The sequence below is a fragment of the Anopheles funestus genome, chromosome 2RL, assembly GCF_943734845.2.
Source record: "Anopheles funestus chromosome 2RL, idAnoFuneDA-416_04, whole genome shotgun sequence".
In the NCBI taxonomy this organism is placed as follows: domain Eukaryota; kingdom Metazoa; phylum Arthropoda; class Insecta; order Diptera; family Culicidae; genus Anopheles; species Anopheles funestus.
Genome location: NC_064598.1, coordinates 29,713,935 through 29,737,867, shown reverse-complemented (window position 1 = coordinate 29,737,867; position 23,933 = coordinate 29,713,935). Strand labels below are relative to the sequence as shown.

The following is a 23,933-nucleotide window of genomic DNA, read 5'->3' as shown; positions in this document are numbered from 1 at the left end:
AAAATGGTGTTTCCTTTATGGTAATCGGCTACCGGCATCAGGTCGAGTGGAAAACTGCACTTTGGTGCAGTAGGCTTTCTCATTGATGAAAATGTCACCCGGTCAAGTCACCCGTGCATATGGTCCGCGTTGCATTGGGGCAGATGTTGAAGACCGGCCGAGACACGACTATGCTAAAATTTCGAACACATCCCCCCCCTCCCCGGGGGAACTGGAGTGGAGAGTACGACAAAACGGCGCAAACAGCGCAATGCAATTGTGTGATCACATAGTGGAGAAATTAAAGATCAAATTGCTATGCGCAAAACCCTGGAACGTCCTCCATCGTAAAAGTCACCCTCATTGTTAACCGGGCGGGATAAGATGGCATATAAACGAATGCATTTTTTATACTGCTTAAGGTTTGCCCTTTTGCTTAATACCGAAGAATCTTGCCTCCGGGGCTTTAACTGGTAAAGAAATAAATGCACCAGCTTCCGGACTGCGCTAAGACAATCTCGACATGTTTATGATACTTCAATAGTTGCTGCACTTGAGGAATGAAGTCTTCGCCGTGTTGATAGTGCAACAATGTCTCGACGTTGATTGGTAGTGAAAGATTGCGAACGATGCGAGCTGATGCAAAAAAGAAGAATGTAGAAACAATGCTTCATGCACGGAATTAGACCAGTTCCGTGCGCGCTGTTTCGGGGGAGCAATTAATGGGCAATACCTCAACCATCCCCTGCGGAGAGTCATATGTGAGGCATCTTGCTATCATGTAATACGTCGAATAGAGTAGATGAAGATGCGAAATAGAAACATGGGAAAAGAAACATTTGTCATATTTGTTACAAGCAAGGGCGAAATGTGTTGCCAAGTATCATCGCAATGAGATTAGTGAAATGTGTGTGTTTCCATTTGTCTAAAATAAAAGGAAGGGAAAAGAATTTTAATTGCATGCCAATGTTTCTAGTAGCGATACAAGATACGAAGAAAAAGCAAACAACTTAGTTGCAAACTTTAATCGATTTGGATTCATTCCCCGAGCTGGTGGTATCTGTAACTCCACTTTGAAGAAATAGATCTGCTTTGAAGAACTTGTACTCAGGATTCTTGAAACACAGCCCAGAAAAACAGGTACTCAGGAAAACGGATTGAGTCATTCTTTACAAGATTTATTTAAAAGGCCAAAAAAAAAGAAAATAATGAAGTCATTTTTATTTCCTGCCTAAGGGGATAATTATAGTCCATTCTCATGTTTGCTAAATTTGAAAGCTTTGATGAAGTGTAGCATTCTTCCAATTTCTACGACTCTTTTTTCTCAAGTGTTTCGTTTGCCACTATCGGTACCCATTAATGAGCAGCAGCCAATCTGACCGCATTCATATTTTCAGCCCCAATTGAGGGGTTTCGATGTGAAACAAAAAAGGTACTGCTTTGCGAGCGGATCGCCGTTCGCAAAAGGGTAAGCTTTAAGTACGTCACTTAAAGCTAACGGTGCAAATCATGCCTCGTTACAGGTGTGTCCCGGCGAGGCTTGGTAACTTATGTACCGTTTCAGCAATTCGCGATTCCATTGGCATGGTAATGCTGAAGGTTCGTGAATTGGTATAATTATTCAGTGATTGATTTAAAATTAAGCTTCCATCTTTGCCGGTTTTTGTGAAGATGATCCGATCTACTGGTAGTTCTTTCATCTGAAGACTAGAAACCGTTGTGCGTTCAATTGTGTTCCCAATTGGAAATATTGGTTTAATAATGTATTTGAAAGTATATACTGTTTTGTAATCGTGGTTTCTGTTCTTTGTTATCGATTAAGTTATCCAAAACCTTGCTTTCATGATCAGTTATACAAATCACAAACCTATGTGGGTGTTGTGAAATTAGAATGTTTGTTTTTGCTTAAGTTGATAATTATTGTACTGTAACTGTATGATTCTAACGAATGATCGAGGATGTACTATTAAGTAGTCAAATAGAAATGGGAATACTATTTTGTGTTTAATGAAAAGTGTACTTTATAGCGAGAGTTGAATATTTAACCTTAATACTTAAATTGTGAAGTATTTTAATATATTCTTGATTTTCTTTAAGTTAAGAGAGTCAAATATGAAAAAACTTTGAAGTTCTTATGATGAATCATAATTTTTAAATTACATCCAACTAATTTAAAATTGTTTTAAAATACACCACTGATTTGCCAATTGGAAACATGATACTTAAATGGGAGTTTACACCAGCGTACCAATGATTGGTGTTCAATTTCTGCAAGGAACTCTGCCAAAGGAACTCTTAACTCAGCTGGTAGCTCCTTTCTCTTGCTTGCATGCACCAAAGATACTTTTCTCGTATGGAGTTTCATTGACAGAAAGTATCTAATGGGGACCTGTTAAGAAAATGGGTCAACGGAAGTAATCGTTGCTTTCAGGTTGTAGTCCACACGTGTGTCTATACACCTTGGTCTCCTAACGTTGTCAAGGACACATTAAAAGATCATTAAACGGAAACAGACTTCAGTGCCGCTATAATAACAAACTATCTCTGCTGCAGTCCATCATTGTCCACAGCTGGTTTCAGAATTGGAGATGTACGTCCAAACCCCTAAGGGGTGATTTCAATCATGCAGAATAGCGATTCAATATAAGTGCAGACATCATCAGGTGGATGTACAGGGGTAATGCATCTTCTTGGTTCAAGGTTAAGCACATTGGTGCTAATTAAAACTCTTACGGTGTGCATTTCCTGCTGGTATGGTGTATCCGCTTGAAGGCAGCGACCACCAACCGTGACATCGTGCTAATTGTTTTATGGCAAATAGCTGCACGAACTTTGACTGCAGTGGCGTCAATGATGCTGCAGAGCATTCGTTGCGACTCCCTCGGCTTATGGGTTGTGTACTGGAATAATCAACATTCTTCGTGAACAATGTGCTAGCCGCTACCAGTTTAACGCAAGCGGCAAAAAGGGATTGTTTGTGTTAATTTTATTTACTCTTATTTTGCGCTGTGGATAATAATTGCCATCGATTTCGCTATTGATTCATGTGTGTTATGTTTATTTCCTTTGAGTAGAAAAATCAATTAAACTGCATCTGTCATCGGAACCATTAAAGAACGCATCGCTTAAGTCTTCTCATTATGTCCACATAGTCAATTGGGTTTGGTTGGAAGGTGCACAGGTGCATCGATCATGAAACGACTTTTGTGATCGTACACATGTGTGGGAAGAACAGGGAAGAAAATCCATCTTCATCACAACCAGTGGAAGATGGCACTAGGGATGATTGTAGGATTGGGTGATGAACGAGAAGATTCGTTTTATGGTTACAACTGTCCACTAGCAGAAAACTCCAACGAGCGAATAGACGGGAAACGCAACGAAAAGAAAATAAAAACAAATAAACCGGATTGAAAGTGATTCGCACAACATTTAATGTCGTCTATCATTAGGCATCAGGTGCAGTGTGAACGCGGACCTGCGTTGAGGTGAAATAAAACCGAGAAATACATTTCGTACACACGTTCAATCTACACTTGACAGATGACAAATATAGCCGAGGCCCGTTGACGGCATCGTAGATGAATCTATTTTTAGAACAACTCTACCTTCATAGTGGAGTTGGATTTTTCCAACCACGATTCCAGAACAAGTTTCAAGTTCTTTCCTTATTTTCCAACATCTATGAATCATTGAGTTGTACGGTGTGTTTTTCGCACGAGCAACAGCTACAGAGAGAACTTGTATGATGCGTTCTGGAGAATTTCCAAGAACCGATGCGCAAACACGTAATAATTAAATTGAAAAAACATCATTCCTTTCTCCCGCAAGAAAAAAGCTTCCGATCCAATGCGGTGTACGGCATGTCGAGATCGTAACGTTTTTTTCCGCGATGTTTTCCAGAGTTGGTGCATTCAAGCTTAAGTTCACGCACACGACATCGCACAAACGTAGACTTCGCTTCGAGGTTCGTACGGGTAGTAAAGTGATAGAAACATGCGTGACATGCATGCAATAGGTATGGTTTCACCCGCCAGCGTTGGTGGGAATGCATTCTATTCTGGTCTAGCTGTCGCTGACCTTTTCCCGAGCCACAATCGCAGCAGTGTGGCGGTAAGAGTGCATGGCCCTGCAGCGATCAAGATCGGCACGAATAATTATAGCACGCACGCATGCATGGTGCGTTTAATTTCCCGATTTCACACTTGCCTTTTTTGTTCAACTCTCAGCCAACTCTGGCATCGGTCAATCAAATCCTTCCGCCAGCAAATACTATTCTCCATTCTGGGTAGCGCATATGCTCTTCAGTGCAGTTTTACTGTAAGCTTCCGTAACCATTGCACCGATGGCGATCGGTTGGGTCTCTGTAGGAGGGAAAAGCATGCCGTGCGCATGGCAGGCGTTTAATTAAATGCAAATAAAGCTCAAATGTGTTCTTCATCACACCACATGGATCTGGATGGTGCACCCAGCGTTCTTGGGGCACATCAAATGGTGTTTCATGTCGTTACACGTTAAACGAAACGATCACACCAGGGGAAGAAACGCAAGCAAGAAAGATGCCATGTTCTTAACCTTTGGGTCAATTTAAGAGTGACTTGGGTAGGTTCGTCGCTTGTCATAGAAGGCCTCCAGCTAGAAATGGTCCTATTTGATTGACGCTAAATTTTAACGTCAAAACATATTTTTCTCTTTACTCTCCGGATGTGTTCGGGCGGGATGTAAGGCGTTGCGCTTATTGCATGTCTGACACATTATCGAAGGTGCGAGATCTACCTTTCGCGTAATAGTAGTTTCAGCAGAATAAATGATAAGTGACAGGAAGTGTTTAATGTTCTGCAGATAAAAAGAAAATTAAACTTTAAATGTATCTCATTCAACAATAATCATGGCGATGGCATTTTCTATATCTATCTGAAATGAAAGCAATTGAAAGTTCAGAATGGAATTGAATTGAACGCTTTAAAAGCAGTTAAAGCTTTCACTTCATTTCTTAACGTATTAAAGCTAAAGGTAAGAGAGACGTGTACTGCCTGCTTAATACCGTGCGTGCTCGATCAATTCGTGATTGTCAAGACTAACGCGGTGTGTCATGTGATTATTTTTAAACTCGCCGTCACTGGCCTCCATTTCATCGTCTATTTGTGATCAGAGGACAGGTGAAGCAATAACCATGACGTTGACATGCTGGTACTAGGGATAGCCTTTTTGACGATTGAACCACCGATTGCGGTCGATCGGTAGCGCTGAGCACTGGATGGTTGCAAAATCTTATTGAGTATCGTACCTAACAAAAACCAATAGCTAAAAACCCAGTCCGAGTGGGTGGGATAGGCCATTGCCAAAGGGGAGGGTAGAAAAACAAAATCAGGTTAATTGGAGCAAAAAAAAATCCATCGTGGAAAAAGACATTATCTTCAACGGTGTGGACACAGTGATTGGAGAACTGGATTGCCAACCTTTCAATGATAGTTTTATCACCACCACAGAAGAAAGTACTTCTTACGGTTGGAATCCCCGTCGTCCGGCAGGAATTGGTGCGATTTATATTGATCCGATTTAATTTTTCCCGCCCTCTTGGGGTTGTCCGGTGGCTAAAGGGGTTGCCATTCTTTTTTTTTTCGCTTGCAATATTCCGACCCAATGTGACAATGTGTACGCATGGTAGGTGACGAGGCCAACTTCCGCCCGTAACGATACGAGGATGCGGCGATGCTTTTTTATAGCGTTGAACTGATTATTTTTTGTTTGTTTATTTTTTTTTCTCCGAGTCACATCGATTCGCATGAACGCGTGAGATCGTTAGTGGAAACGGGTCAATGGGTGATATGAAGCAGTGCCGATTCGCACCTTCGCTTAGTTTTTTTGAAGCTCCCTGCAGGAGATATTTGTGTCAAGCGAAGTGTTTGGGGTACAAGTTAAAGTTGGTGCATCAATTTAGGTTTTTTTTGGGTACACTGGAATCGGGAGCTTGACCTAAAGGTGTCAAATTTGTTGTAGGAAAAAAGAAATAAGCTTAAAAAATATTGGTACTATCAACAGCTTACCGCTATAGGTAGCATTCACCCGAAAACAGAAAAAAGGGTCACCAGTCCCGAACGGTTGTTTCCTGCTGGAACCATCCCATTCTTTATACGTGCTGTCATTCACAAATGAAAGGTTGATGCATTGCAAAAATTTTTGCACATTCACATTTCACCCGCAACATCAGACCCGGCCAATCATCGAATTATACTTCTTCTGTTTTAATCTGCTGGCAGCTTCTTTTTTTCACGTTGGTATACTTTGCTTGTTCGCCCCTGGCATGCTAAAAAATTCACCCAGTTTGATTTAGTTCTGTTTCGATGCTGCTTCTTTATATTGCTTTTCACGTACCACGTTGCTGTTTCGAATTTTACTTGCCCTCAGCATTGCTGCGCATGCTGTAACGTGCGTACCATGGTTTGGAACATGTGAGAGTTTACAGTTATCTGGAGAGTGCACTCGTTTTCTCCTGTCGAACTTACCACAGCAGTCAATCGGTCGCACGGTTTTTGGCAAATAAACTTTTATCCTTCCCCATTCAGTACTCGTGCTTGGTGCTGCAGGCGAATATAAAGTTTTTTGTGCTTGCGTTCTTTTTATCGTACACTTTGGATAGTTGAATAACACGCAACACAAAATGTCCCCATGAGTAGCGTAACGTATTCGGCGATGTGATCATTTGTGCGTGATGCAAACAGCAGGTAAAAGCTTACACGGATACTATTTTATAGCGATCGTCTATGTACGATCATCACTATCTGGGTGTACTACGAACATTACGCTTACTATATGTCTCTTCACGCAATATTGAACTGGAAAAACTTAGCCTTGCAAAACGGAAAGCAAAAAAAAGGACGTAAAGAAAATAAAACAAAAATTGAAACAAACGACATCAATGCCTAGTGAGAGCACGAACCTCACCGGTTGCCTCCCACACAACCGATGTTGGTTAACCTAGTTCCAGCTGGAATCGCAGACAAGTTCTGTTACACCGAACCAGAATCAACGCCCGCCGGTCGTTGATTATCGCCCATCGGGATACGCGCGCGCGCGCTTATCCACAACGGGGCAACCATCATCATCAGCACCACCAAGCGGCATTGAAGTAGATCGCGCTTCGGGTGCAGTCTGTGCGAAATAACTAGGCAAACAACTTGTTCACATGCCTTTCCGCCCGGTTGCACTACGGATCTCTAATGCGTCCACGCACACCTTCAAATCGCGCAATGGTTGGTTGCAAATTAATAACAATCAATCTGGAGCACAATTTATGCATATTCCAACGCAGGCGGGAAGGGAAGGGAATATAGCATAGTTTTGGACCAAATTACTCGAACCCGCCCTCAGGAAATAGATCAACTCACTCACCACAACTCGGAACGCGAGCGATGCGAACGTTTCTTATCAGCTACGATCGATGCCCAGTATCAAAAGGCAGACCGCTTTAAGGTTTGGTGTGTGAGGATTCCGGAATGGGAAAATGGGTGTTACCCACCGAAAGGTTCCCGAAAGCTACCAATTTTCCAAGTTGGATTTTTTTTTTCAGCCATTTGCCTTACGGAATGCATCTCGTTTCGGTCGGGGCAATAAATTATGTATTTGTGTTTTTGTATGCATCGTAATTTTTTATACGTTTTCCGAATCCAGTAATAGCTAGCACAGTCAAGAATCGGCTACAATCGGCAGTTCCAGTTCCAGTACGAGCAAACGATCTCTGGTGCCCTCTTGAGGCTCCTTGGTATGGCCACTGCCGCAGCGTGTGGTGTAAATTAAATTACCCACGGGGTGAAACGGGGTCAAACAACAAGCTCGAGCCTTCCTGCTGCTGCAGCAGCACGGTCAATGCTGCATCAGTTGTGTAGACAGATGGTGCGTTCCTCAACCCACCACAAACCACGCGCGGATAACGGGAAGCCTACGGGTCAGGTGTGTGTATGTTGCTTCCAGACGCGACCAGGAATCGTAGAATAGTGCAGAATTCGCAGCTGTTAAGATGCGAGCTGCGTTTTTGTTTCGTATGGTGAAGTTTTTGGTGATTTGTATTGGAGCTTTTTGTTCTGGGGTTTTGATTGCGCACGATCGACGCGTATCGTAGGCATCCCGTAACCGTGCGGTTGAAGAGCCGAGCGAAGCAATTATGATTGAATTATGGTAAGCTAGTGAAATTGAATATAGTAGCAAAGGAAAGGAAAGGGGGAAGAAAAGTTCGCAACACGATATCGAAGCGTGCGGTTTATGCTGAGCAGCGGTACCATCACGTCGTGGGGTATGTTTCGTGGAAGAACAAAATTAAAACATCTTTCCCCCGGGTCGATTCTGTGGCGTGAATAAACAAATCCAATTTGCCTCCCGACCGAATGGTGAGGGAGTAAAAGGTGGGCTGTTTTTTTTTCTTCATTATTCGTCATCAACTCCCATCTTCTTTCTCCAGTCCACGGCAAAGTGAACCTGAGCGAAGAAAGTTACCCTTGCACCGTTCTTTTACTCACTTTCTTGCACAAATTTCCCACGCAAAAAGCACCAATCGGAACGAAAAGCGCATTTGAAATGAGTATAGAACCCAGAATCGCTGGATGGAATGGAGGCGATTCTTTTGGTTGTGGGTTGGTGTACGAAAATTTTTCCGCACACGGTTTACGATTGGAAAGAGGCAGGTTAGATTTCGATTTTTACTATAATTAGTTTTAGCTTATCGCGTTTGCACCCGTGCCGTGTATCCTGTGCTGGTGAGTTTTGATCCCTCAATTAACTTCACACAATTGAAGTTCAATTTCAGAAGATTATCAGCCTTGGGTGCTATGAGTATTACTAGATACACTAGAACGGATTGATGGTTCTAACGTAGCTTTTTTCAGCAGGAATGTAAACGCTTTTCAACCCAAATCGACTTAAACCCGTTCTTTTCGGGGTTCGTCGCTTATCCGGCGAGTTAATCATCGAAACAATCTTGATGTGATTTAACTCGTTTCCGATCAACATACTGGTTCTGATGCATCATCGGTAGCTGAATTTTAATGATATTTTACGAAACGCCATCATTCTGTCACTAAATGAGATGCGTTTCTAAAACATCAATCTGGTTTTGGAGTTAAACCACATTTCATTGATTTTCTGTTTTTTCTTGTTTTTTCCTCTCGTTATCTTCGAAAAGGAAAGTTCATAGAACTTTTGCTCTCTCTTCACTTTTCTGTGGTCGGGATTTTTCTTTTAGTTCCAATGCCTGGGAGAAAACTTTGCTGTACCGGATGAAACACAATAACAAACGGTAGAACGATACACAAGGCTGACGGAACAACGGCGACGTAGCGGTACATTTTTATTTCATGCTTCTTGTAGTGACGTTTTTTTTTGTAGATCTCAACCTAGATCACTAGTATTCATGGTTTGGGGCGAAATTAAAATTTAGAACCGATCCTATGCACCGTGAAGATGAACGATCAGCTTCCTGCTCCGTTTGAGCGGAGAACCCGTGTGATCGACAAACCATGCCCCCTCCCCAGACGAATGAACCAAAGGAATGGCCAAAAGAGACAACACAAAAAAGCACGCTTGACCGAACCGTTTAATTAGTAGGTCCGGAATGGTACTATTCTAAGCCACTTCTAAAGGGGAATGTCCAGATGTCACCGGAACGGCCTCCCGCCCTTCTTTGGCAGATAGTGAAATGAAGCAACAGGAAAATGTCTTCGCACCGGATTGAATAGGGTCAACTTGTCCGTGCACTTTACGATGCATTTTAAACCTGGTAGCAATTAAAATGTGAAAAACATTGAGCTGATTTTCTAACCCTCCGGATCAATAACGGTGCTTTTGGCAAAACAACTACCCCTGAGGGGGGAGGAAAATCGCTTCGAGGTCTCTCTCTCGATTTTTTTCTTTCTTCCTTACTTCAACCTGTACACGTTGTCTGGTCATGCGTAATCGATTAGTTATTGTTAAACGGCATGTTTTTCCTTCACATTACACCGAATCGTGGCTGTGTTGTAATTTTGTCGATGCTGTTTGCCGTTTGCTCTGTTTGACTTTGTTGTTGTGCAAATCTTCATGACCAACTGACACGCAGACCAACTGACTGTTTCAACTCGTACAAAGCACTACGCCACGGTACCCTCGGTCCCGAATGCGTGTGGTCAGACGATCAATGGTTCAATAATTGTTGGCGGGTTCTTCCGTTCGGTTGGCTGGTGAAAATTAGCTTCAGGCACGCGAAAAACCTTTGCCGATGCCTGTTTGCAGATTATTTCAAAATGGTTCGTGCAAAGGTCGAACGTTTTACCCGGCATCGAGGGTTGGGAAACAAAATAAAAAAAATCATTCGCGCCCAACATCATTATCACATTGTTACCGTTAACGTGACATGTCAAAATAAAACCAACTAAGAACAAGTGCATCGAAAGCCATAAAATGGATGCTGTACGAAAAGTTTAAAGGATTGTGATGGTTAACTGGTTTTGTTTGCTTTTTTCTCCATCTCCTTCTCGGTGCAACTTCCTTGAAGGTTTTTTTTCGGAATAAACATATTTTTATCTGAAATTCTTTCCCGGCAAACAGTCAAGACCGAAACGATGTGTACATAAAAGGCAAAACGAAGAGCGAACAACTCGGGACGCAAACACCTGAACCTTTCGCTTGCATCGTGTAATGTTTGCCCGGTTTGTGGCTTATTACACAACCAATTTTTGTGGTTATCTCGCCCCGGTAGATCAAGTGTGTAGATCTGTCTGGGACGTTCGTGAAGGTGAAGGTTTGGTCAGGTCTGTTTCTTTTTTCCCATTTTTTCGTTCCTCATTTTGTTTGTGTGTGCAATCGTATCGTTCAGTTTGCCACCAGGTTGCGCCGTCTTCTACACGCTGGCAGTCGATTACCGCCACACCTCCCCTTCCCAAAACTCCTAGTCTGACCTTGCACTTCACCCGGCAGTGGTTGGGTTCCCTGAGTCAAGTCGTTGATATTGTGTGGTTACAGGACCGAAACGCTTTCCTTACACTCATTTCACCCGAGCACAGTGTGTGTGTGTGTATTTTGGGAGCGGAGTGAACGTAAAATTGAAGAAAATGTGGAAAAAAAATAAACCGTTGGTTCGTGATTTTACCCCTCATCCATGATTTGTACCATCTCGATAACATTTACTCATTCAAATAAAGAGAGGTAAAAGGAAGAAACTCAACCAGTGAGAGAGAGAGAGAGTGAGAAAGAAAATGGTGGTATTTTGTTTGGTGTTATGTTTTATTTGCTTTTAACTTCGATTTTAACACTTATTTCGTGGCAATTTAGGCAAACACTTTAGTGGTTGGTACGTACAGGTTCTTTTTTTTTTGTGTGTTATTTCCGGTGCAGCATTGCAAGGTTGCAAGGGTGTGAATGGGCAGAACCATAAGTGCATTTGTTTTTTTTTCTGTATGTGTGTTCGATTTCGATGAACCAGATTGACCCCGCTGATGGGAGAGTGAATTAACCGTATAACGCTCTTGAGCATGGATTGTAACGCCCGGATGTACTGAATGAATGTGAAGGTCATAAAAATGAACAACTCTATGTATGGAATTTTTTGCAGGAATGTACGCTTTGCCTGTCCCATGCGTATTTGTGTACATATTTCACGTTATCTCGATGTGATTATGTTCGCTGTAACTTGAACGACCGCACACCAAGCCCAACGCGATCGCTTTTAATTGTAGAAAATTTCCAATCATTTTAATGATCCATTCTCAGGGCTTGGTTTGTGGATAACAATCTTGATAAATCTGTTGTAACAGCTACCGAGAATCGTTTCACTGTCGCACACTGATCATGGCTGCATCTTTCCTTTTGGTATAAAAATCCATCCAACTAACGGGGATTCCTATGCCACCGTGTACATCCAGTGAAGATGAGAAGACTAGACGCAAGCTTTCACGTTCGCACAGTTGATCTTGGTATTGTTTGCAGGTTTTGTAAAGATTTGGGTTAGAGAAGAAACGACGAATTACGAACAGCTTCGTTTAGCATAACTCGAAAGGGATTTACAACAAAACGCTTACACGTGTACCTCAACAACCGCCGAAAAGTCAAATCCGATGTTGTCTCCCGTCCGATCAATGCTGGGCGTGTGATTAAAACTGTACGTCGTTGCCGAAACGATGGGCCAAAAATGTTTAGCTTTCTTCCCTCCCAACCGTGGGGGGACCAACGATCACACTCGTTCCGCAGAACCTAATTCTCAATCCCGTTGCAGAATATTTGAATGTTCCTTTGCATGCCAAATTTATGCCACTTTCTCAATGATGATTAAGCTTCCCTCTGTGCGGAGTGGAACGCACATGTTTGAATGAATTTTTGCTTCAGTTAAAGCGTGTTCCGTACCATAAGACAACCAGAAGCGATGGGTGGAAACATTTTCCAGGAGATTCCACCGATCGAGGTAGAAGACCTACTTTCCGCGTGCTTCTAAAGCCGAAGTCAGAACATGCAGGAGGAAAAGCCAGGTTTTTGGGGTGCACGAAGGGTACGGCCAAAATGACTTCAATCGTTGCGCTTGCTGTGAGTAAATAAGCTCAAATTACAATGCTTTTGGGATGCCTCCGGTGGTGCTCTGTGTTTCAGGGAGTCTGCGTGCCCGGTGGCGCCGCCATGCAAAACCTTAGCGAAAAAAAATATTTTTTTCCATCTTGTTCGATAACTTTACTGCGAAGGTTGTTAGAACATTATTGGTTGAAAAGGCAAATCCTGATTAACCTTCTATTGGAAGGTGAGTTATGTTGTGTGAAACACGTGTGTGTCGTGATAAATTTTTATAGTTATGTTCTTTGGTAAATAGATTTGCATAATTTACCTTCTGATTCTATTGGAATTCGATCGCTTCGTTGTAGGTGGCACTGAAATGAAAAAAATGGTTGAGCTTATTAGTAAAATCATTGATGGCGAATATTTCGATAAAATCTTGATTTATTAATGGGACATCTGGTGGGAAATTTGTGGAAAATATAGTTTTATCCTTAACATTTCGTCTGCAAATGATTATTTATTATGAAACAAATCTTAAAACCATACTTAAGTGGTATTTCATTATTTTCTTCTCGTTTCAGGTACGTATCGCATGTCAAAATGTTTGAACTCACTGTTAGGTTGCTATGTGTTACGGATGCGCAATGTCACAAAATATTCAGGTTTGTTGAGTAATAAGTAAGGTTAGTACAAAATATTTCTTTTCTCTAATGTTTTCAACAACATGCTCCAGACAGCAGTTTTAACTATTGCTGATAGTATAATTGATTACTAAACACGTCTCGCGACATAAATGGTGTCAATCTTGATACCTTTGGTGCATGAACATCCTGTCAATGAACGAAGTGATCTTTCGTTCATGTTCTCTAATAATATTGACAGAAATCGTACACGACTCATCCATTAAGAGAAGAAAAAACGCCTTTGGATGCATTTACCATCAATCATAAACATCACTTCACAGTCCATCATGTACATGACGATCGTGCGCATCACGAATTTCATCGGCACGGCGCCAACAAGGAACGATTTCTGCCATTCGTAAATAAATTCTTTTCCAATGATGGATCGACGATGCGATGATCAGTTATAGTACAAAGAAGAAAAAAAAGCGTGCTTTGAATCATAGTCAAAAAGGGAATGTGTTTTCGATCCTTCGATGCGTACTATTGTGGTTTATTTTTAGCCAGCCGACACTGTGACCCAAAAAAAGAATATTTTACCCGGTGAAAGAAACAAACGAGAGAAATTCTCTAACACACAAAAATGCCAAAAAAGGAAATTCGAAGCTCGTGCTTTGTTTTGATGTGTTGGCATTACTGTTGGCTTTTTGGTGCTTTTGCTCGAGGCGCACACTGCAGGAATGAGCGGAACGTTTCGAACAATTCACTCCTTTCGCCCCGAAAGAGGTGGTGAGGGTTGGTTTTGCCCCGGTCAAAAGGCATAATTACATAATTAGATGAAATCTTTTCACCGCGTACCTGGCGGTTTGAAGTTTGAATCACTATTCCTTTGAATTTGGCCCATACATTTGACCGGTGATATGTAATGATGATTAACATCGCGCACTATTTCAAGTATCGTTTAAGCGTTTCATCAATCAACGGAAAGTTTGTATCCGCACGACTGCATTAGGAGTGTCGCAGGAGGAATCTTAGTTTGTGAGGTTCAACAAGAGAATCAACCCGCACCTTCCAGTTGTGAAGATCGCGCGATCGGTCACTAGGGAACCATTAGCATGGAAAGTTTGGCACCGGAGAGTGATAAACTGTCTTTTTTTCTCGAAAGGTGAAACACTGCAGCAAACACGTGATTTTTGAAACGTTTGTTTGTAAGGAACCACCCGATGGGATGCGTTTATTTCTTCGTATTTTCGTCCAAGAATGCACACGCTGCGTGATTAGTATTCCATGGAGACACAGTGGCAGTGATTTCGGTATGCCTCTACTCTAGTAGTGGTTGGGCCCTGGGTAGATGGAGTTTTGAACAGCAAATACAAAAAGAAAAAAAAACTCAAACACGTACCAAACCGACACGACCGACAACACACGAGCGCGGATCGTTAATCACTCTCTAGCAGCCGCCATACTCTGGTGTACTAGTAACGGGAAATCGTCTTTTAATATGACAAAAATGTTCTGCTGTTACAAGTGGCCTCCTTAATACGCTCATGTAAGAAGCCCTTCTGTCTTTCGATCTGTCTTCTATAGGCCATCCGCGCACCCCGTTGTTTCGTTTTGGTCTAATCTAATTGCCCTTTTTATTGCAGAAGGGGAAACACATGGCAATGTCTAGGGCGTTTGAAGAGACTCCATCGAAAGGAGTCGTTCCAAACAACGTCTGACGAATGTTGGACCCGTTGAAAAAAGCATTTGAATATCAATGGATGACAGCTCGAGGAAAGGAAAAGTGGATGGGAAGCAGGCATATATATTTGTGTTTTGCTGAAGATAGATCGTTAAGGACTTGGTGACGGTGAATGTTTGCAGCAAGATGAAATCTTTGCAGGTGCCGTTAGGGGAGGGTTGCTCAAGAGTACTGCTTCTAATCTGCATTTTTTTCTAAAAGAGAGCTCAAGTATTCAAATTCTTACTTGCTGTATGATCAACCTTGTGGAAGTGACAGTAATGCTGTCACATAGCGTAAAATAAAAAGAATCGCTACCAAAGCTACTGTAATCTTGCTTGACAAAATTGTCCATCGATATACTTGATGCTCCTTTGCGCTAGTCTAAGGCATTCATTTTTGGATTGGTAAAGCGCCTGTGAGTAAATCCTTGTAGCTTTATAACTCACCTAATCTGTGTGTCTTACAACACCATCGTGTGGTAAGATTGTGGGCACGTGGTAAGTAAGCTGATAATTTCATAATTACCGACCGATAGCTGATCAGCACGGACGATCTAATTATACACCCCAAAAACAAGTATGCACGGGTGGGCAAAACGAAATCAGGTGTTGAAAGTTTTGGTTGGCTCGGCCTACATGAGGATGAGCTTAACCAAAAAGAAATATAGTAATCGATTGAAATTTTGTGTACCTTTTTTTGGGGTTTGTAGATTACGGTGCATCGGAAACGCAAAAAAGCACCACATTGTTGTGGAAAGTCACGGAAAACTGGTGTGGAAGATGCTAACCGTGGTAAGATTTCACATAGTTGCTTTTTATTGCATTTCTCCAATGGCATTATTTCATGGCGCTTGTAGGCAAACCTTGATGTGGCTCAATTTTACCCTGACGCAACCGATTGTTGGTGCGAATTGGAACGATGGAGGTAAAAAAAACAGAACCGGTCGTTACGCATTCTCCTGACCACGCGGAAAGCTTTTAGAGGGTTGTAATTGTTGTGCGCGCTCGGGACAACCAAGTTCCTTCCAATAGTACACCGGTAATCCGTGGTGCTATGTCGGTTGGTCGTTTTATTGAGTGTCCACTGAAAGAATGACTTTCTTCAGATCAGGGGGGGTTCCGTTAGCTGGATGCCATTCGTTAGTGGTAGTAGTAAAATTGGGAATGTTCCACTTTTTTTTAATCTAACCATAAGCACCCTGGTTTTTGTTGAGAAATTTCGGTGAGCATGGGTTTAAGCGTTGCTTTTAACCATTTTTCGTGGCATTGTGCGTGATACAGTGGCTTAAGATTTTTTTTTGGTTTGATCGACAACAGTCAAAAACTTTGAAAAGACATGTAGTTTGAGGAATGCCTCATCAAATTATCACATTAAGTGGTTGGAGTTACAATCAATTATCATTCAGTTCAGTTTTTCATCGATACCGTACATTACTTAACTATTAACACTAGAACTACCGGACCAGTCATTTTGACTAAAACGCTTCATTATCACCACACTATTTTTTGGTTTTAAACAATCTTAAGGTAGTTGAAACATGAATTTTACATATATATTCTATAGTACGATCACCAATTAACAATAAAATATACCAAAAAGTCTTTAAAATTGTTTAAAAATTAATCACGAACGAAAAACGTTTAAAACGCTTGGTAGTTCTAGTGTTAAAGTAAAAAAGTACCAGAAAAAACGTTTAAAAATGTAAAAATTGAAACCGTGCAAAAATCTCACAAGCATACTTGAATTTAGGGACATATTTAATCACTGGTTTGGTTAGGTTTTACCATACTTATCGGTTTGCCTTCCTTTCCTTCCTTCCTTCCTTTCCTTCCGTTTAATTCTTTATTCGTTTTACCCAATTACTGTGGTAATATAGTAATTTTCTCACATAAATTAAACGTAGAATAAACTATCAGAATGATTTAGAGGAAACGGTTTTATTCTTTTTTTTTGTAAACTGATGAAGCGTGATCACGGCTTATGGTCTCGATCGTACCTGCGTTCATTAGCCCAAAAGGTGCTACCAGTGCAATGGTACGATGTAATTGATAGCCATTTTCCGTTTAATTTAAATTTCTGGCATGAAACCATACTTGCACGTAAAAATGAACTACCAGGGAAAAAAACAAGGTAGAAAATGACCGCGAAATGACGAACCAAAATGGAGGGCAAGAAACGATACAAAACGGCACGCACAAAATAGCATTATTTCAGTACGTGATCCCGTTTTATTGTTGTTGTGTTTTTTTTCCATTGCTGCTGACCCTTTCCACGCTTGGTGCTAATGTTTTCTTCCCAAGCGATGAGAAAGTGGTAGACTCCCCAATTCACAGTCGGTTCTTTTCGGTTGGCTGTAGTTACTGTTTCTTGTGAGTGTGCCTCTGTTGGCCGGTGATTTGTGTATGGCGTGTAGATCGGAGTGCTTCGCATTCTGAAGGAAATGAGTACACGGTCAGCCCCAAAGCAACGGTACCGAAATAAAACGAAAGAAAGACATGGCGCTTGTCGCCGTACGCACTGATGTAAAATTTTCACACTATTTCTCGTATTTGATCCGGTTCGTATGTCCGGTTCGTTCCTATTTCCTACTAACGTTGCAGCTGTTACTGCTTGCTACTATACGAACTAAGATCGTACGTGAAGGTGAAATGCAGTGAAACTGTACAGAGTAAAAAAATCCGAGTGACAGGAAGCTTCTTTCCAGAAAAACAATGTTGTTCGAAAACAATGAATTCATCGCACACCTTCGACAACAATGGAACGCATCGTAGAACACGATTCGCTCCAGATTAGACGCTTCGTTTTCGCATGCCCATTGACGGAATGAAGCTTTTTTGGCAGAAAGAAAAACTTACAGGAAAATTAGTGCATCGCAATAAAAAAAAACCCCTATCTGTGGGGTATTTTTCAACTTGTCTACGAATTAAAAGAAAATACAATTTCTTAGCGGATGTTTAAAAAAAAGCTTACGGGAGAGGTATTTCTCCGTGCAAAATTAGCATAGTAAAGTTAATTTGTTGTTGTTTTGCATTTTATTCTCATGCAACCAGGTAAACCAATGCCAAAGCAAAGCGCATGGCTTTGAATGGCGCAACCTGGAGGAAGTGTCCAAAAACCAAGCAATCAGACAAGCGTTTTAGCCTAGTTTTAGCACCTCCATCTCATCAAAACGATGCCACAAAGCACAAAGCACAAAAAAGAAATAAAAACCCCCGCTAGATTGCTCGTAACATTGTGTCGGGCATTGCCGGCTTGTTAATACGTTCTGACCGAATTATTTCGATGTTGAAATGGTAGCTTCGATTCCGATCTACTTCCGCCCGACCCATCCGCATGGGAAGGAAGTTATGAAATCATTACCAACCAGCCATGCATTGATCGATTTATCCATTTCCCGCCGTAAGACGATTGAAATCGATTACGTAGCCCCAACGTTAATGGGGGTAATACTGCTTGAGAGCAGAGATCAGGCCTTCCGAGCGTTAAAGGGCTTGTAGCCGGGCAATAAATGTGGATCTGTTGTCATTTCGTTTGTTCGTGTGATTTGCAGTCACTGAAATTATGGCACAATAGAATGGTGGAAGAGTATAAATATCATCTTTCCTTTTAACATTTCACTAAACTTTCCCAAAAACAACCCCCCACCTGGGAATGAATGGTCCCGAATGAAAAAGAAAATATTGGGGGTTTTTTTCGGAGACGTCTAAAAGATGTCTCTGTAAGGCGCCCCTTTCAAGGTGCAACATAACACGGCACAATGTAAACGACACGAGTGTACCAGAGCAATGCGGGCGTTGGTGGCCGATTGACGAGGGTCATAACTGTACTTTTATGGTGCTATAACCCAGTGATTATCTTTTCGGGCCGAAACGGGTAGAACGAGGCACCCTCCAAGCGTATGGGCGCTGCGTGGATTGCGTGGATCTTTCGCTCCTATCATGGTGAACGCGATCGTACACGAGAGTGAAGACTAATGCAGAGCAGAGTGGAGAGCCGATTGGTATATCATTTGCGACCGTTTAGCTACATCTACTTCAGTCTCGGATGTACGTGCCAACGAAACATATTTTCTAGCTCCCCCACCGATGATCTGCTAATCGTCTCATCCCAGCGCTGACAATGCGCTTATGATCGATATGCAAAGTGTGCTTCGATGGGCCGTAGGGTGGGTGACTGCATCGAGGTTGACTCAAAGGAGGGGAAGATTCTGGTTCTATTTATAGCCGAACGGAACACCCGATGGGTCGTGCCAATGTACAGACGGTCGTTCTGCATTTAATTGCCATTACATCCTTGTGGTCCTTGCGCACATCATCATCGTTTATCGCTATCGTGCGGCAGTGTTTGCTGACGGTACGGAGAAAAAAAAACACGATCGATTGCAGTACGCTTTTAAACATTATTTATATGTATACCACTGCGTGCCATTGCTGGTGGTTGTTACGAACGGCAAAATGCGCCTTATCGTCATGGCAGGCCGGCGACGAGATGACAGCGCATACGGGCAAAAGGATGAGTCCATCATCTTGCCAACGCTTCCGTTTATCTGGTTGCGTGCGTCTTGTTCGCCTGCTCCAAAAGGCGGGAGGAAACAGGGACGAGTTTTAATTTATGCCGCTGGTGATTTGAACTGGGATAACTAGATGGGCTCAAGGTTGTTGCATGTCAATTGGAACGCACCCAAATGCCATGTGTGGATGCTAAGTGTATGTATATGTGTGTAAATGCAAGATTGAATGCAACTGCATTCATTCGGATTGTGGTGTTTCTTGCTACGTTAGTTAATAATAAAACTTGCAATAGTGCGTTTAATTATACATACATATTTACTTGTTGGAATTAAATAATGATTTACAATAATAATTTTCCTATTAATATTGATTATGTGTTAACTTGTGTACTTATTGATATGTGTATTGTTTCATTGTCATTTTCTTTTCTTCATTTTACAAGAAATCGTTTATTATGTTTTGTGTGTTTTTGCTGTTTTCTGAGAATTTTATATATATATATATATATATGAGAATTATATATATATATACATATATGAGAATTATATATTATTTTTTTTAATTATATATTTTTTATATCCCATCCGGACCGTCCCCCCGTAGCAAGGACTGACTATCCGGCTACGTGGTAAAAAATAAGTCTTGTAAGCCAGAAATGGCCGGCATGACCTTAGAGGTCGTTAAAGCCAAGAAGATCGAGAGAGATATTTTTCGAAGCAATTTCCGAACTTATTTGTGAAACGTAATTTTCTCTTTTTATCAAGAAGTGTAACATGATTTTTCATTTTATTTTCCATGTTCTCGACCGTTATAGTGGGTTAACACTAGAACTATCAAACGTTTTTAATTTAAGCATTTTCCGTTTGTGATTAATTTTTAAACAATTTCCAAGAATTTGAGTATTTTTTATTATTAATTGGGGATTATACTATAGAATATATATGTAAAATTCATGTTTCAACTTGATTGGCCTTATGATTGTTTAACTCCAAACAATAATATGATGAAAATGAAGCTTTCCAGGCAAAATGACTGATCCGGTAGTTTTAGTGTTAAGGACAAATAAAAATAAGTTATGCAACGAGACAGCCCATGACCTGTTTTGCTCTGAGAATCAATTCTCCGATGGGAATGAAAAAAACCTTCTAAATGAGAACAGTGTTGTTTTTGTCCATTTATATTTTATCTTCCGTCCGAGCAGACCAACATTGCTAACAATGTTTGAGAGCGCTCGTGTAACAAATTACATATCATAGAATGCTGGTAATCAATAATAATGATCATACGCGGAAAGAATAATCGTACAGGGTGACGTATGCAAAGCTGTCTCTGCGTGACCTGTTAAATCTGCACCGTCTTCTATTTCGCTTGCATTGTTTGCCGTACAGCGCGTGGAGTTGAGCTGGGGGAGTTTGGCGTTTTTTTTCTCTTCTTCCCGGAAAACCCTTTTAGCACAAATTATCCGCTAGATTTATGTGCCGTTGGTCGGTAACAGTGCATTCTTCGGTTCGCTTCGGACACTAACTGGACACTTGCCAATCGTTTAGCAAACAATGGTTTGCCTGCCGGTACAGCGGGGAGTGATTTTTTAGACGCCGAGAGCAGCAGAAAACCACATGGCTTCGTGCGGGAATGGACACGACCACGCTAAGATATCTTGGGTGCAATGTTAGAGGTCTCGGTCATCATGAGTACGGCATTGTATGGTAGGCAGGTTAACTGTAGTTTCTCGCATCTAAAAAAAAACCCCAATGGAATGAAGATGATTGGTGCACGAGATCATCGTCATCATCATCATCAACAACTCACGCCACCTCGCTGCTGCTGCATCATGTTGCAGTCACAATGCACCGGCTGCCAACCATTCATGGTACGGCCATGGAAGCAGGCCGGAGAAATTGTTCCAATAAAGCATGTGAATAAGGTCTATTAATAATGTTTACAGTCGCATTATATGGGTATATAAAATTATGACGATAGACGATAAGAAATTATGATGTAGGTTTACCGCAGCTCAGGACCATCTAGCCGACGCTTCCTACACCCGTATTCACTATTCCTTTCCGCCCTTTGCTCTGTATGGATGCTGGAACGAACTGTACCAGAAAACATTCACATACTTTTTTTTATCGTGTATGTGTTTTTTTTTTTCGTTCACTCCCTTCGTGCACACAGAACGGTAGAATTGGTGAGAGTGGTGCAAGTGCGATGCAGCCCATCCACCATGGTTCAGGTTGATTTACTTCGTACACGGGTCTGTGTGGTGTTGGCAAACGCGCGGAACTTGCTGGCCTATATTCCTGTGCCGGATATTCTGGTTTTCGCCCCCATCGTGAGCATGTATCGCTATCATAGGTCCGCTAAGCATCCCGCATTCATAGTAAAAAAAACAAATACAGGCCAATGCACGACAGGCTCTTCTCTACTGTTTTAAGACAGGAAAATGTTCCCCGTGTGCGTAGTGCATTTGAAACTGGTTCTTCTGGAATACAATTGTAGGGTTTTCCTTCATTTGTACTTTCTCTGAAGATGCATACAAAACGCAATAATACGAGCAGGTTTCCAAATGAAACTGGTGGAGTCCTTGTAAAGAATGCTAGCCTTTGCTGAATCCTCTTCTTCAGGATTTCTCGCGTCGTCTATTATTCTTACGTACATAAAGCTTTACGGAATCTCAAATTTTCTTCTGATGAAACGATGTCGTGACTGTTGGCGACACTAATTACTTCATTTTCAAGAAAAGAAACTCTGTCGGAGGCTTCCAAATTGTCGTCATTTCAGTTTGGTCGACGTGCGTGTGATGATGATCACTGATCATGCGTGTTGCTTGTGCTGGGAGCGTACACCCCAGAAGAAGAAGCTACTGACCGGGATAAGGGAAAAGAAAAGAATAGAAAGGGAAAAAACATATTCAGCACAAATCCAAGCCCGCCCAGGAGAAAGTAATGTACATCCCGCAGCGTCCGTGTGACGGTACGGAACGTTCCTCGGGACTGGAGAATGGTGCCTGGTGCGTGACTGGAATTGGAACCCGTTTAGAATACGTTTCCCTTCGCATGACGCTTTCCACGTTTGGCTTCTGATGATGTCGCACTGATGATGATGACGATGGTGCGGCATGTGATGTGTTTATAAAGCAATCCCCGGCTGGAGAGTGTAACAGCGAGAAAACGACACACAAAGTGTCGGCACACAACCGGTAATGTCCACAGCTGCATTAGCGTTTGCGAGACCGTAGATATAGGTGAGTGTGTCGCGCTTTGCTGACGCAGTTTACATCAACGGTAAGTCTTCTTCCGCCGCTAATGCTAATGCCACTCGCACGTGATGTGATTACTGTTGCAAGGTCGAAAAAATGAGGATTTTTCTACCGATATATTATGCTTCCGAAGAGAACTCAACGCACCGTTTTCGAGTTTTTTTAAAGCTGTCACTGAACGCCAGTTAGCCTCAAAAGATCTAACCAACTGATGTAGCGAACAGATCCAAAATCCTGCTTCCGATCGACGAACAAACCGGTAGCAGCGTGTGCAAGATAACGGCATTATGCAATTATTTTGTTAGCTTTCGCTCTCTTCTTCCCGCAGTAGCTGTTTTTTGCGAAAATGGGGTCAGTGCAGTCAATCAGGGTTGTCAAATCGCGATCGCACTTGAACGATATCTTGGCGACGTTTGTGCTGCTGTAAACAATCGTCTTCGATCCTTTAAAGCGAAACCCTGAATCAAGTGCAGATCGATCTCGTTAGTGTGCATCGTTATTAGTTAGTAAAGCCGCCTTCAATGGTCTCATCTACAGAGTAGAATGGAGCAACCGAACCTGCAGTGAAAGTTGCTTCATTTTGCTGGTGTGTAATGGATTTATTATTCACGATACGTGCAACGTAAAGACTAGGCTTCGGCTAGGCACATAAAGTTTTATAGCCACTTGTTGACGCACGGGCTAGGGCTGTTTTTTCCGGTTCTATTCCGGGCTCTGAAAGAGGACGAATAGACGGTCGTGAATGAGCTGGATTGGCCTAATTCAGCAAATTCCCGCTTTCAACGTTTAGGTGACTGATACGATTCATTTAAAGAATGCAGTTTTTTTGTGGAAATTTGGGTTAACTCAGTGGATAATGTTTCATGATAGCTTAACGTAAATGACTTGTAGTTTGAGCATATTTCCAATCCATCATAAAACTGGTTTGAACAATCAACTATTCTTACTGAATGCATCACTACAAAAGCTTGTAGGACAAAGCGATCAGAGGCTATCATTTATATCCGCAAAATACATCATCGAAAAAACAGAATACATACATTGTTACATTATTCCCATTAGGCATGTATGTACATGATATGATTAATGCCACTCGAGTTGCCTTCTCAATAATTCATAACTTTAGTGGCGCTATCTGGAATCCAAATTTGGACAAAATCCAAGATACAGTTAACTGCATTCTTACAGGCGAACCTGTTTCGCATGAGAATTTATTGAGTATGCGTATGACACGATCATGTGTATCAGTAATAAATATGACTCGCAGCATACCATTAGCGTTGTACGCGATTGGTGTCTTCTGTTGCCTTTGCCGCAACTTCTAGCCC

The 23,933-nt window shown here is 41.8% G+C and overlaps 2 protein-coding genes across 2 annotated transcripts in view; one reads left to right on the top strand and one right to left on the bottom strand.

The window, feature by feature from the left end:
- Positions 1-23,933, top strand: part of LOC125765793 (autophagy-related protein 16-1) — a 229,858-nt gene that overhangs the window by 52,446 nt on the left and 153,479 nt on the right. The window lies entirely within an intron of this gene.
- The window catches only part of LOC125765780 (uncharacterized), a 91,644-nt gene that overhangs the window by 48,392 nt on the left and 19,319 nt on the right, over positions 1-23,933 (bottom strand). Inside the window, exon 2 of the mRNA XM_049431248.1 lies at positions 12,815-12,857. The gene's annotated coding sequence lies outside the window, so the exon portion shown is untranslated. The remainder of the gene's footprint in view (positions 1-12,814; positions 12,858-23,933) is intronic.